This window comes from Aethalodelphis obliquidens, unplaced genomic scaffold (genome assembly GCF_003676395.1).
Source record: "Aethalodelphis obliquidens isolate GAN/ISIS:26980383/991018 unplaced genomic scaffold, ASM367639v1 scaffold15, whole genome shotgun sequence".
Classification (NCBI taxonomy): Eukaryota; Metazoa; Chordata; class Mammalia; order Artiodactyla; family Delphinidae; genus Aethalodelphis; species Aethalodelphis obliquidens.
In genome coordinates, this window is record NW_020837959.1 from 27,521,280 (window position 1) to 27,531,719 (window position 10,440).

Here is a 10,440-nt window from a genome sequence, read left to right on the forward strand (position 1 = left end):
AGCCTGTGGAATGAAAACCACATTCACAGAAAGATAGAAAAAATGAAAAGGCAGAGGGCTACATACCAGATGAAGGAACAAGATAAAACCCCAGAAAAACAATTAAATCAAGGGGAGATAGGCAACCTTCTAGAGAAAGATTTCAGAATAATGATAGTGAGGATGATCCAGGACCTCAGAAAAAGAATGGAGGCAAAGATTGAGAAGATGAGAGAAATGTTTAACAAGACCTAGAAGAATTAAAGAACAAACAAACAGAGATGAACAATAAAATAACTGAAATGAAAACTACACTAGGAGGAATCAACAGCAGAATAACTGGGGCAGAAGAACAGATAAGTGAGCTGGAAGACAGAATGGTAGAATTAACTGCCATGGAACAGAATAAAGAAAAAAGAATGAAAAGAAATGAAGACAGTCTAAGGGACCTCTGGGACAACATTAAATGCACCAACATTTGCATTATAGGGGTACCAGAAGGAGAAGATAGAGAGAAAGGACCCAAGAAAATATTTGAAGAGACTATAGTCGAAAACTTACCTAACATGGGAAAAGAAATAGCCACCAAAGTCCAGGAAGCGCAGAGAGTCCCAGGAAGGATAAACCCAAGGATAAACACACCAAGACACATAGTAATCAAATTGACACAAATTAAAGATAAAGAAAAATTATTAAAAGTAAAAGGGGAAAAATGAGAAATAGCATACAAGGGAACTCCCATAAGGTTAACAGCTGATTTCTCAGCAGAAATTTTACAAACCAGAAGGGAATGGCACAATATCTTTAAAGTGATGAAAGGGAAGAACCTACAACCAAGATTACTCTACTGGGCAAGGATCTCATTCAGATTCGACGGAGAAATCAAAAGCTTTACAGACAGACAAAAGCTAAGAAAATTCAGCATCACCAAACCAGCTCTACAACAAATGCTACAGGAACTTCTCTAAGTGGGAAACACAGGAGAAGAAAATAACCTACAAAAGCAAACCCATAACAATTAAGAAAATGGCAATAGGAACATACATATCAATAATTACCTTAAACGTGAATGGATTAAATGCTCCAACCGAAAGACACAAGCTTGCTGAATGGATACAAAAACAAGACCCATATATATGCTGTCTACAAGAGACCCACTTCAGACCTAGGGACACATTCAGACTGAAAGTGAGAGGATGGAAAAAGAGATTCCATGCAAATGGAAATCAAAAGAAAGCTAGAGTACCAATACTCATATCAGATAAAATAGACTTTAAGATAAAGAATGTTACAAGAGACAAGTTAGGACACTACATAATGATCAAGGGATCAATCCAGGAAGAAGATATAACAATTATAAATGTACATGCACCCAACATAGGAGCACCTCAATACATAAGGCAAATGCTAACAGCTATAAAAGAGGAAATTGACAGTAACACAGTAATAGTGGGGGACTTTAACACCTCACTTACACCAATGGACAGATCATCCAGACAAGAAATTAATATGGAAACACAAGCTTTAAATGACACAATAGACCAGATAGATTTAATTGATATTTATAGGGCATTCCATCCAAAAACAGCAGACTACACTTTCTTCTCAAGTGCACAGGGGACATTCTCCAGAATTGATCGCATCTTGCGTCACAAATCAAGCCTTGGTAAATTTAAGAAAATTAAAATCATATCAAGCATCTTTTCCAACCACAACGCTATGAGATTAGAAATCAATTACAGGGGAAAAAAACGTTAAAAACATAAACACATGGAGGCTAAACAATACGTTATTAAATAACCAAGAGATCACTGAAGAAATCAAAGAGGAAATCAAAAAATACCTAGAGACAAATGACAATGAACACACGATGATCCAAAACCTATGGGATGCAGCAAAAGCAGTTCTAAGAGGGAAGTTTATAGCAATACAAGCCTATCTCAAGAAACAAGAAAAATCTCAAATAAACAATCTAACCTTACACCTAAAGGAACTAGAGAAAGAATAATCAAAAGTCAGAGTCAGTAGAAGGAAAGAAATCATAAAGATCAGAGCATAAATGAAATAGAAAGAAAATAATAGCAAAGATCAATAAAACTAAAAGCTGGTTCTTTGAGAAGATAAACAAAATTGATAAACCCTTAGCCAGACTCATCAAAAAAAAGAGGGAGAGGACAAATCAATAAAATTAGAAACAAAAAAGGAGAACTTACAACAAATACCACAGAATTACAAAGCATCATAAGAGACTACTACAAGCAACTCTATGCCAATAAAATGGACAACCTGGAAGAAATGGACAAATTCTTAGAAAAGTACAACCTTCCAAGACTGAACCAAGAAGAAATAGAAAATATGAACAGACCAATCACAAGTAATGAAATTGAAACTGTGATTAAAAATCTTCCAACAAACAAAAGTACAGGACCAGATGGCTTCACAGGTGAATTCTATCAAACATTTAGAGAAGAGCTAACACCCATTCTTCTCAAACTCTTCCCAAAAATTGCAGACGAAGGAGCACTCCCAAACTCATTTTATGAGGCCACCATCACCCTGATACCAAAACCAAAGATACTACAAAAAAAGAAAATGACACACCAATATCACTGATGAATGTACATGCAAAATCCTCAACAAAATACGAGCAAACAGAATCCAATAACACATTAAAAGGATCATACACCATGATCAAGTGGGATTTATCCCAGGGATGCAAGGATTCTTCAATATATGCATATCAACAAATGTGATACACCATATTAACAAACTGAAGAATAAAAACCATATGATCATCTCAATAGATGCAGAAAAAGCTTTTGACAAAGTTCAGCACCCATTTATGATAAAAACTCTCCAGAAAGTGAACATATAGGGGACCTACCTCAACATAATAAATGCTGTATACAACAAACCCACAGCAAACATCATTCTCGATGAAAAACTGAAAGCATTTCCTCTAAGATCAGGAACAAGACAAGAATATCCACTCTCACCACTATTATTCAACATAGTTTTGGAAGTCCTAGCCACGGCAATGAGAGAAGAAAAAGAAATAAAAGGAATACAAATTGGAAAAGAGGAAGTAAAATTGTCACTGTTTGCAGATGACATGATACTATACATAGATAATCCTAAAGATGCCACCAGAAAACTACTAGAGCTAATCAATGAATTTGGTAAAGTTGCAGGATACAAAATTAATGCACAGAAACCTCTTGCATTCCTATACACTAACAATGAAAGATCAGAAAGAGAAATTAAGGAAACACTCCCATTCACCATTTCAACAAAAAGAATAAAATATCTAGGAATAAACCTACTTAAGGAGGTAAAAGACCTGTACTCAGAAAACTATAAGACACTGATGAAAGAAATTAAAGTTGACACAAACAGATGGAGAGGTATACCGTGTTCTTGGATTGGAAGAATCAATATCTTGAAAATGACTATACTACCCAAAGCAATCTACAGATTCAAGGCAATCCCTATCAAATTACCAATGGCATTTTTTACAGAACTAGAACAAAAAATCTTTAAATTTGTATGGAGAAACAAAAGACCCCAAATAGCCAAAGCAATCTTGAGAAAGAAAAACGGAGCTGGAGGAATCAGACTCCCTGACTTCAGACCATACTATAAAGCTACAGTAATCAAGACAATATGGTACTGGCACAAAAACAGAAATATAGATCAATGGAACAGGATAGAAATCCCAGAGATAAACGCACACACATATGGTCACCTTATTTTTGATAAAGGGGGCAAGAATATACAATGGAGAAAAGACAGCCTCTTCAATAAGTGGTGCTGGGAAAACAGGACAGCTACACGTAAAAGAATGAAATTAGAACGGTCCCTACACCATACACAAAAATAAACTCAAAATGGAATAGAGACCTAAACATAAGACTGGACACTATAAAACTCTTAGAGGAAAACATAGGCAGAACATTCTTTGACATAAATCACAGCAAAATCTTTTTTGACCCACCTCCTAGAGTAATGTAAATAAAAACAAAAATAAACAAATGGGAGCTAATGAAACTTAAAAGCTTTTGCACAGCAAAGCCAACTGTAAACAAGATGAAAAGACAACCCTCAGGATGGGAGAAAATATTTGCAAACGAATCACCAGACAAAGGATTAATCTCCAAAATATATGAACAGCTCACACAGCTCAATATTAAAAAAACAACCCAATCCAAAAATGGGCGGAAGACCTAAATAGACATTTCTCCAAAGAAGACATACAGATGGCAAAGAGGCACATGAAAAGCTGCTCAACATCACTAATTATTAGATAAATGCAAATCAAAACCACAATGAGGTATCACCTCACACCGGTTAGAGTGGGCATCATCAGAAAATCTACAAACAACAAATGCTGGAGAGAGTGTGGAGAAAAGGGAACCCTCTTGCACTGTTGGTGGGAATGTAAATTGATACAGCCACTATGGAGAACAGTATAGAGGTTCCTTAAAAAACTAAAAATAGAACTACCATACAACCCAGCAATCCCACTACTGGGCATATACCCTGAGAAAACCATAATTCAAAAAGACACATGCACCCCAATGTTCATTGCAACACTATTTACAATAGCCAGGTCATGGAAGCAACCTAAATGCCCATTGACAGATGAATGGATAAAGAAGATGTGGTACATATATACAATGGAATATTACTCAGCCATAAAAAGGAATGAAATTGGGTCATTTGTTGAGACGTGGATGGATCTAGAGACTGTCATACAGAGTGAAGTAATTCAGAAAGAGAAAAACAAATATCGTATATTAACGCATATACGTGGAATCTAGAAAAATGGTACAGATGAACCAGTTTGCAAGGCAGAAATCGAGACACATATGTAGAGAACAAATGTATGGACACCAAGGGGAAAAGCGGTGTGGGTGGTGGTGGTGGGATGAATTGGGATTGACATACACACATTAATATGTATAAAACAGATAACTAATAAGAACCTGCTGTATAAAAAATAAAATAAAATTTAAAAAAAAATGGAAAAAAAAAGAACAACCTTTCTTTTGAAGATGAGAAATGGATATATATCTTATAGTGTATGTGTGTGTGTGTGTGTGTGTGTGTGTGTGTGTGTGTGTGTGTGCATTTTAACTAGCTTGAAGACATCAAAGATTTAACAAGGTAATGATTATTGGGCCAAGTTCCCAGAGAAATGGGAAACCCAGAGAAGTAAGCCTGTCATTTGAGCCTGCTTTTGCTGCCCCCAGGCATTGACCAATCCAGCTGTGGGAAGAGGCAGCTTCTTTCCAGCCTTGCAGAGGTAGGAAGACAACAGTTTGAGTCCAGGACACCATGAGTGTGGGCCCTCGTAAATGTCCCCCATTTGAGGTTGCAACTCAAAGGTGTTGCCTGTTTTTCAAATTTATTTATTTATTTTTGGCTGCATTCAGTCTTTGTTGCTGTGCGCGTGCTTTCTCTAGTTGCGGTGAGTGGGGGCTGTTAGGCACGTGGGCTTCAGTAGTTGTGGCACGTGGGCTCAGTAGTTGTGGCTCACGGGCTCTAGCGCACAGGCTCAGTTGTTGTGGTGCACGGGCTTAGTTGCTCCATGGCATGTGGTATCTTCCAGGACCGGGGCTCGAACCCGTGTCCCCTGCATTGGCAGGCGGATTCTTAACCACTGCGCCACCAGGGAAGCCCAAAGGTATTGCCTCATAAGGGTAAAGGTGGAAGCTTTCACATGGACTGAAACTCAGCTTCAAGTTGTGTGCCCAGCAGCATGTGTGCAGAACACCAGGGGCTCCCACCCTCAGGAAAGTTTTGCTAAAACCCCAGCATATGGTTCCTGCTCACCAGTTTTGGCCCAAGGTTTTCTGCTCATCAGTCCCAGCCTGTGTTTTCCCACTTGCCATCACACTGAGGATTAGGTTTCTACATACGAAGTTCGGAGGCACACATTCAGTCCACAGCACATATTCATTGCAACGTTATTCACAATAGCCAAGAGGTAGACGCAACCCAATGTCCATGGACAGAAGAAGGGATATGCAAAATGTGGTATATATATATATATATATATATATATATATATATATATGCCTCCCTGCCTATATATATACAATGGAACATTATTATTATTATTATTCAGCCTGATAAGGAGAGGATATCTTGCCACCTGCTACAACATGGATGAACCTTGAGGACATTATGCTAAGGGAAATGAGTCAGTCACAAAAAGGCAATTACTGTGTGGCATCTAAAGTAGTCAGATTCACAGAAACACTAGAATGGTGGCTACCAGGGCCTGGGAGGAGAGGGAAAAGGGACAGAGTTTCAATTTTGCAAGATGAAAACTGGAGATCTGTAACAAGGCCTAACACCAGTGAACTGTACACTTACAAATGATTAAGATGGTAAATTTTATGTTATGTGTTTTTTATCACAATAAAAAATAAACTATGTAGATTTTCAAAGGATGAACCACTTTGTTTTTGTTTTTGTTTTTTTTTGCGGTATGCGGGCCTCTCACTGTTGTGGCCTCTCCCGTTGCTGAGCACACGCTCCGGACGCGCAGGCTCGGCGGCCATGGCTCACGGGCCCAGCCGCTCCGCGGCCTGTGGGATCTTCGCGGAGCGGGGCACGAATCCATGTCCCCTGCATCGGCAGGCGGACTCTCAACCACTGTGCCACCAGGGAAGCCCAAAGGAAGAACAGCTTTGGATTCCTTATTGCTCTATCCTGCCTGCCTCCCTGCCTATTACTTGGTATCCACTGCCTCTGCAGTGGCCCCTCGAATGCCAGCCTTGCATCTGGACCAGCAGCCCCTGAAGGAATATGTCTTTTGTGCATTTCCTATGAAAGCATGTGAGCAATTTCAATAATCCATAGCTGATAAAACCATTTCAGAATCCCTATTTGCACAGGTAGAAATAACTGTTCTTCCTCAAAGGCTTGAAAGAGAAGAGGCAACTCTCTGCACATCATCTCTAAGGGAGATGACCAAAAACAGCCTTGTGAAATCGGGCACCGCTCTGAAAGCCCCTGATGATCCCTCACCTTAACAAAGATGCCGTAATTCTGAGGTATTTATTTTAGTTTGGACTGGAGATAAAATTATTCATCTTATGTAAGGTAAATGAACTTTCAGGAAATTCACTGTTTCCCTTTACATTTTAGTTCAAGCAGTTCTATTCTACTACTAGATCTCAACGGATAGGAAACTTTTTAAAGATGTCAACAGAATTTGACTGAAAAGATTTTCATTAAAATCCAGACCTTAATTATTAGCAGAAGTGAAATAAAAGTATCTCGTTGATGAAATACAATTTTTTTTAAAAAGCCTGCTGTGGAAATTTTTTCTCATCTCCTAACACACTCTATTCTCTACTGCAAAGAACTTTTCCTTTCTTTAAGAAAATAGCAATTCTCCTTTATTCAACAGGGTATTGTTAAATCCTCAAGTTTCTCTCTCTCCTTTCTTTCTAACTTCCTTTGACTATTTCACATCCTTTTGGACACACCATTAGGATATTAAAAGAATGGAAATAAGGAAAGGTGAAAATTAAAGAGAATAGAGGAAATGATCCGTAAATTCATCATAACTTTTATATCATTGAAATAACAGCCCCCAAAGGAGTTCCTTACACATGATGGGATTATTCTAATATCAAAGAATGGGAGTGTTTTGTCCATGATTGAACGGCCTAAGAATAATTTCCATAAATGTCAAGTGTGCACTGGCAAACTGAGTGAGCCAGGTTGGACTGCCTACTTAAAAGGAATTTCTAATACATTTTTAAGTTGTGCTAAATAGTTCTGGTGAACAGTTTTAAGGATTTTGTAGACCAGGTTATACTCATTTTTTCTTTTACTGACACTGGCGTTGAAAAAAAATACATCAAAGAAAGGAATATAAAAATTACTTAAGCCATAAGCAGGAGAGTAAATCCTTTACTTAAATCCTTTAATTAAAGTAGACTGTAGCCTAAGGTAGCTGAACTACACTGCTTTTCTCAAACAGAAAAAAAAAAGGAAGTGTGGCGTTGCTATTTCTCAGATTTTCTATAAGCAGAAAAGAACTAATTATGTCTTACTTCTAGTTACTATAAGCCTATCAAATTTTTATTATTTTAGGGGCATTATTAAGCAATCATCAATAAAGTTTCAAATCTTAGATTCTTTCAATTACAAGCACACCTCTAATTTATGAATCACGTTTCAGTTACAGAAACTGATAATATGTATAAAATAAGCTAATAGAGCAGAAATAATGTCTAAATAAAAATTTTAATAGAATAGTATCCAAATCCAAAATATTCACATGTTGCTACTTTAGAAGAATAAATGCATTTTCAAAGATCCCTGTTAAGTCTGGGTCATAGGGAGGCATTCATTTGTCAAAACTCTTCCAAAAGTGCAAACTGTGCAGTTAAACCCTGTCCACTTAGCTATGTACGAATTATACCTTAACTTTAAAAGACTTAAAAAAGCATCCTTAGCCAGAAGGCCCAAATAGCTACAGTCACTTAATACATGAGAAAAATCCCCAAACAGAAAGGCTCAGGCTGTTTGCTGTTGATTTGTACAGTCACTTTAAATCTCTATCTGCTCTTCCTTCAACCACTATTTGATCATCATTTGTGGAGAAGCAATTGAACCAATGCTTTCTGTTTTTCACACTCCGTGTTCCCCAGCATTCATGATTTAGAGACTGCCAGGTAGATTTCGAAAGGTACATTCATATTAAGGGGATCACATGAAAGTATTAGTTCTTTTTGATGACTAAAAGAGCTTTTCTTTGTTCTCTTACCCGGGGAAAAGGTTTGCTTTGGGCAAGCTCCCCATGGCAAACTTCTCTGAGAAATGAATTCTGAAGTGCATTGTTGAATGTGCATGCCCTCAAGACCTTCTAGTTAGAGCATTTAAAAGGATTGTGGGACATTGTTCTTCACCACCTTTTCTGTCTTTGATGGGTGATCTTAGCCAATCTAGGATTTTTTTTTTTTACGTCTTTATTGGAGTATAATTGCTTTACAATGGTGTGTTAGTTTCTGCTTTATAACAAAGTGAATCAGTTATACATATACCTATGTTCCCATATTTCTTCCCTCTTGCGTCTCCCTCTCTCCCACCCTCCCTCTCCCACCCCTCTATCTAGGATTTTGATATACTTCCTAGGACACTTCAAAAAGTGTCTTCGTAAAAGCAACTTTGTAAAAGTTTCCACGTTTACGAAGTCAAAAAAAATATCCTTCATCAGTGCTAACAGCAAAATTAGTTCAAACCCAAAAGTTTTCAGGAAAGGGTTATTAAAACTTGATCCAACTTTTTACTCCTATTTGCGAATGCCATTTACACACACTTTAACTACTGGTGAATTTACACATAAAGTTTATCAATAAAGGCTTTTAAGTCATCAGGTGAAAAAAACCTCTTGTATCTGTAGTAGTGGCGCTCAAAGTATGAGTAGAGAAAGTACAAAGAAGAAAACTAAGGGCTGGCGTAAGATCTCGCCTTGCTTTTTCGCTTTTCAGGCCACTTTTACAGGATCAGTTAGCTTATCTGTTAAACTGATGTATTAGAGTGAGACAGCTTTAAAGATCATCTAATCCTTTCCCTCCACTTTACAAAAGGGGAAATTGAGACTCAATTTCTTGTGACTCGATTAAGGTCATTCATAAGGATCAAATAATAAATCTTTCACATGGTTACTTTTACGTTTTCACTCAATTTAAGGTTAAACTTCAGTTAAATATTCTGATGTCTAAAATACTGCCTTCTCAAGTTAGGGAAAAAAAAATCTGTTTAGACTCTATGTAATTAATCAAAAGCACAGTCTATGTAACCAGATAGGCTCGGATTCAAATCCTAGCTCCAAATCATAGTCCCACAACTAACCAGCTATGTGACCTTACATGCATTTCTAAAGCTCCATTTCACTATCTATAAAGTCATGAAAAACAATTCCTAACCTAAAGACTACTGTGAGAGAGCAAATGAGATCCTGTGGATGAGGTGCTTAGTAGGTCCTGTAATAGGTAGCCAATACTGTATTTAAATTCCAGTTGAGGAATGTGTATGTTTACCTTAAAATTATTTGCCTTCGACCCTGAGACTTATGACTAGAGTTACCAAAATATAATTCAATTGAGTAACCTAAATGTAATTATCACATCTATAAAAATTATTCCTTGAGCTCAACTTGTGGCAGGTACATTGTGGTGGTCCAGAAAGAACCTATCGTTCTGTCCCTGTCCTGAAAAAGAAGTGAATACACATGAAATCAGTATTGAGCCAAAAAAGCCTCCATGTGATCAAGTGCTCAGTTGTATTTAACAGTCTTAAAGTGCTAAGAGAAAAGAGGAGAGTGAGATCTCAGTGAGGCTTAGAATAGACATCCAGGACTGGATGGGAGAAATATGAATGGAGGTAGCAGTGAAGATGGGAGAGCACCTGGGAGGGAAGAGAAAATGGCCCTAT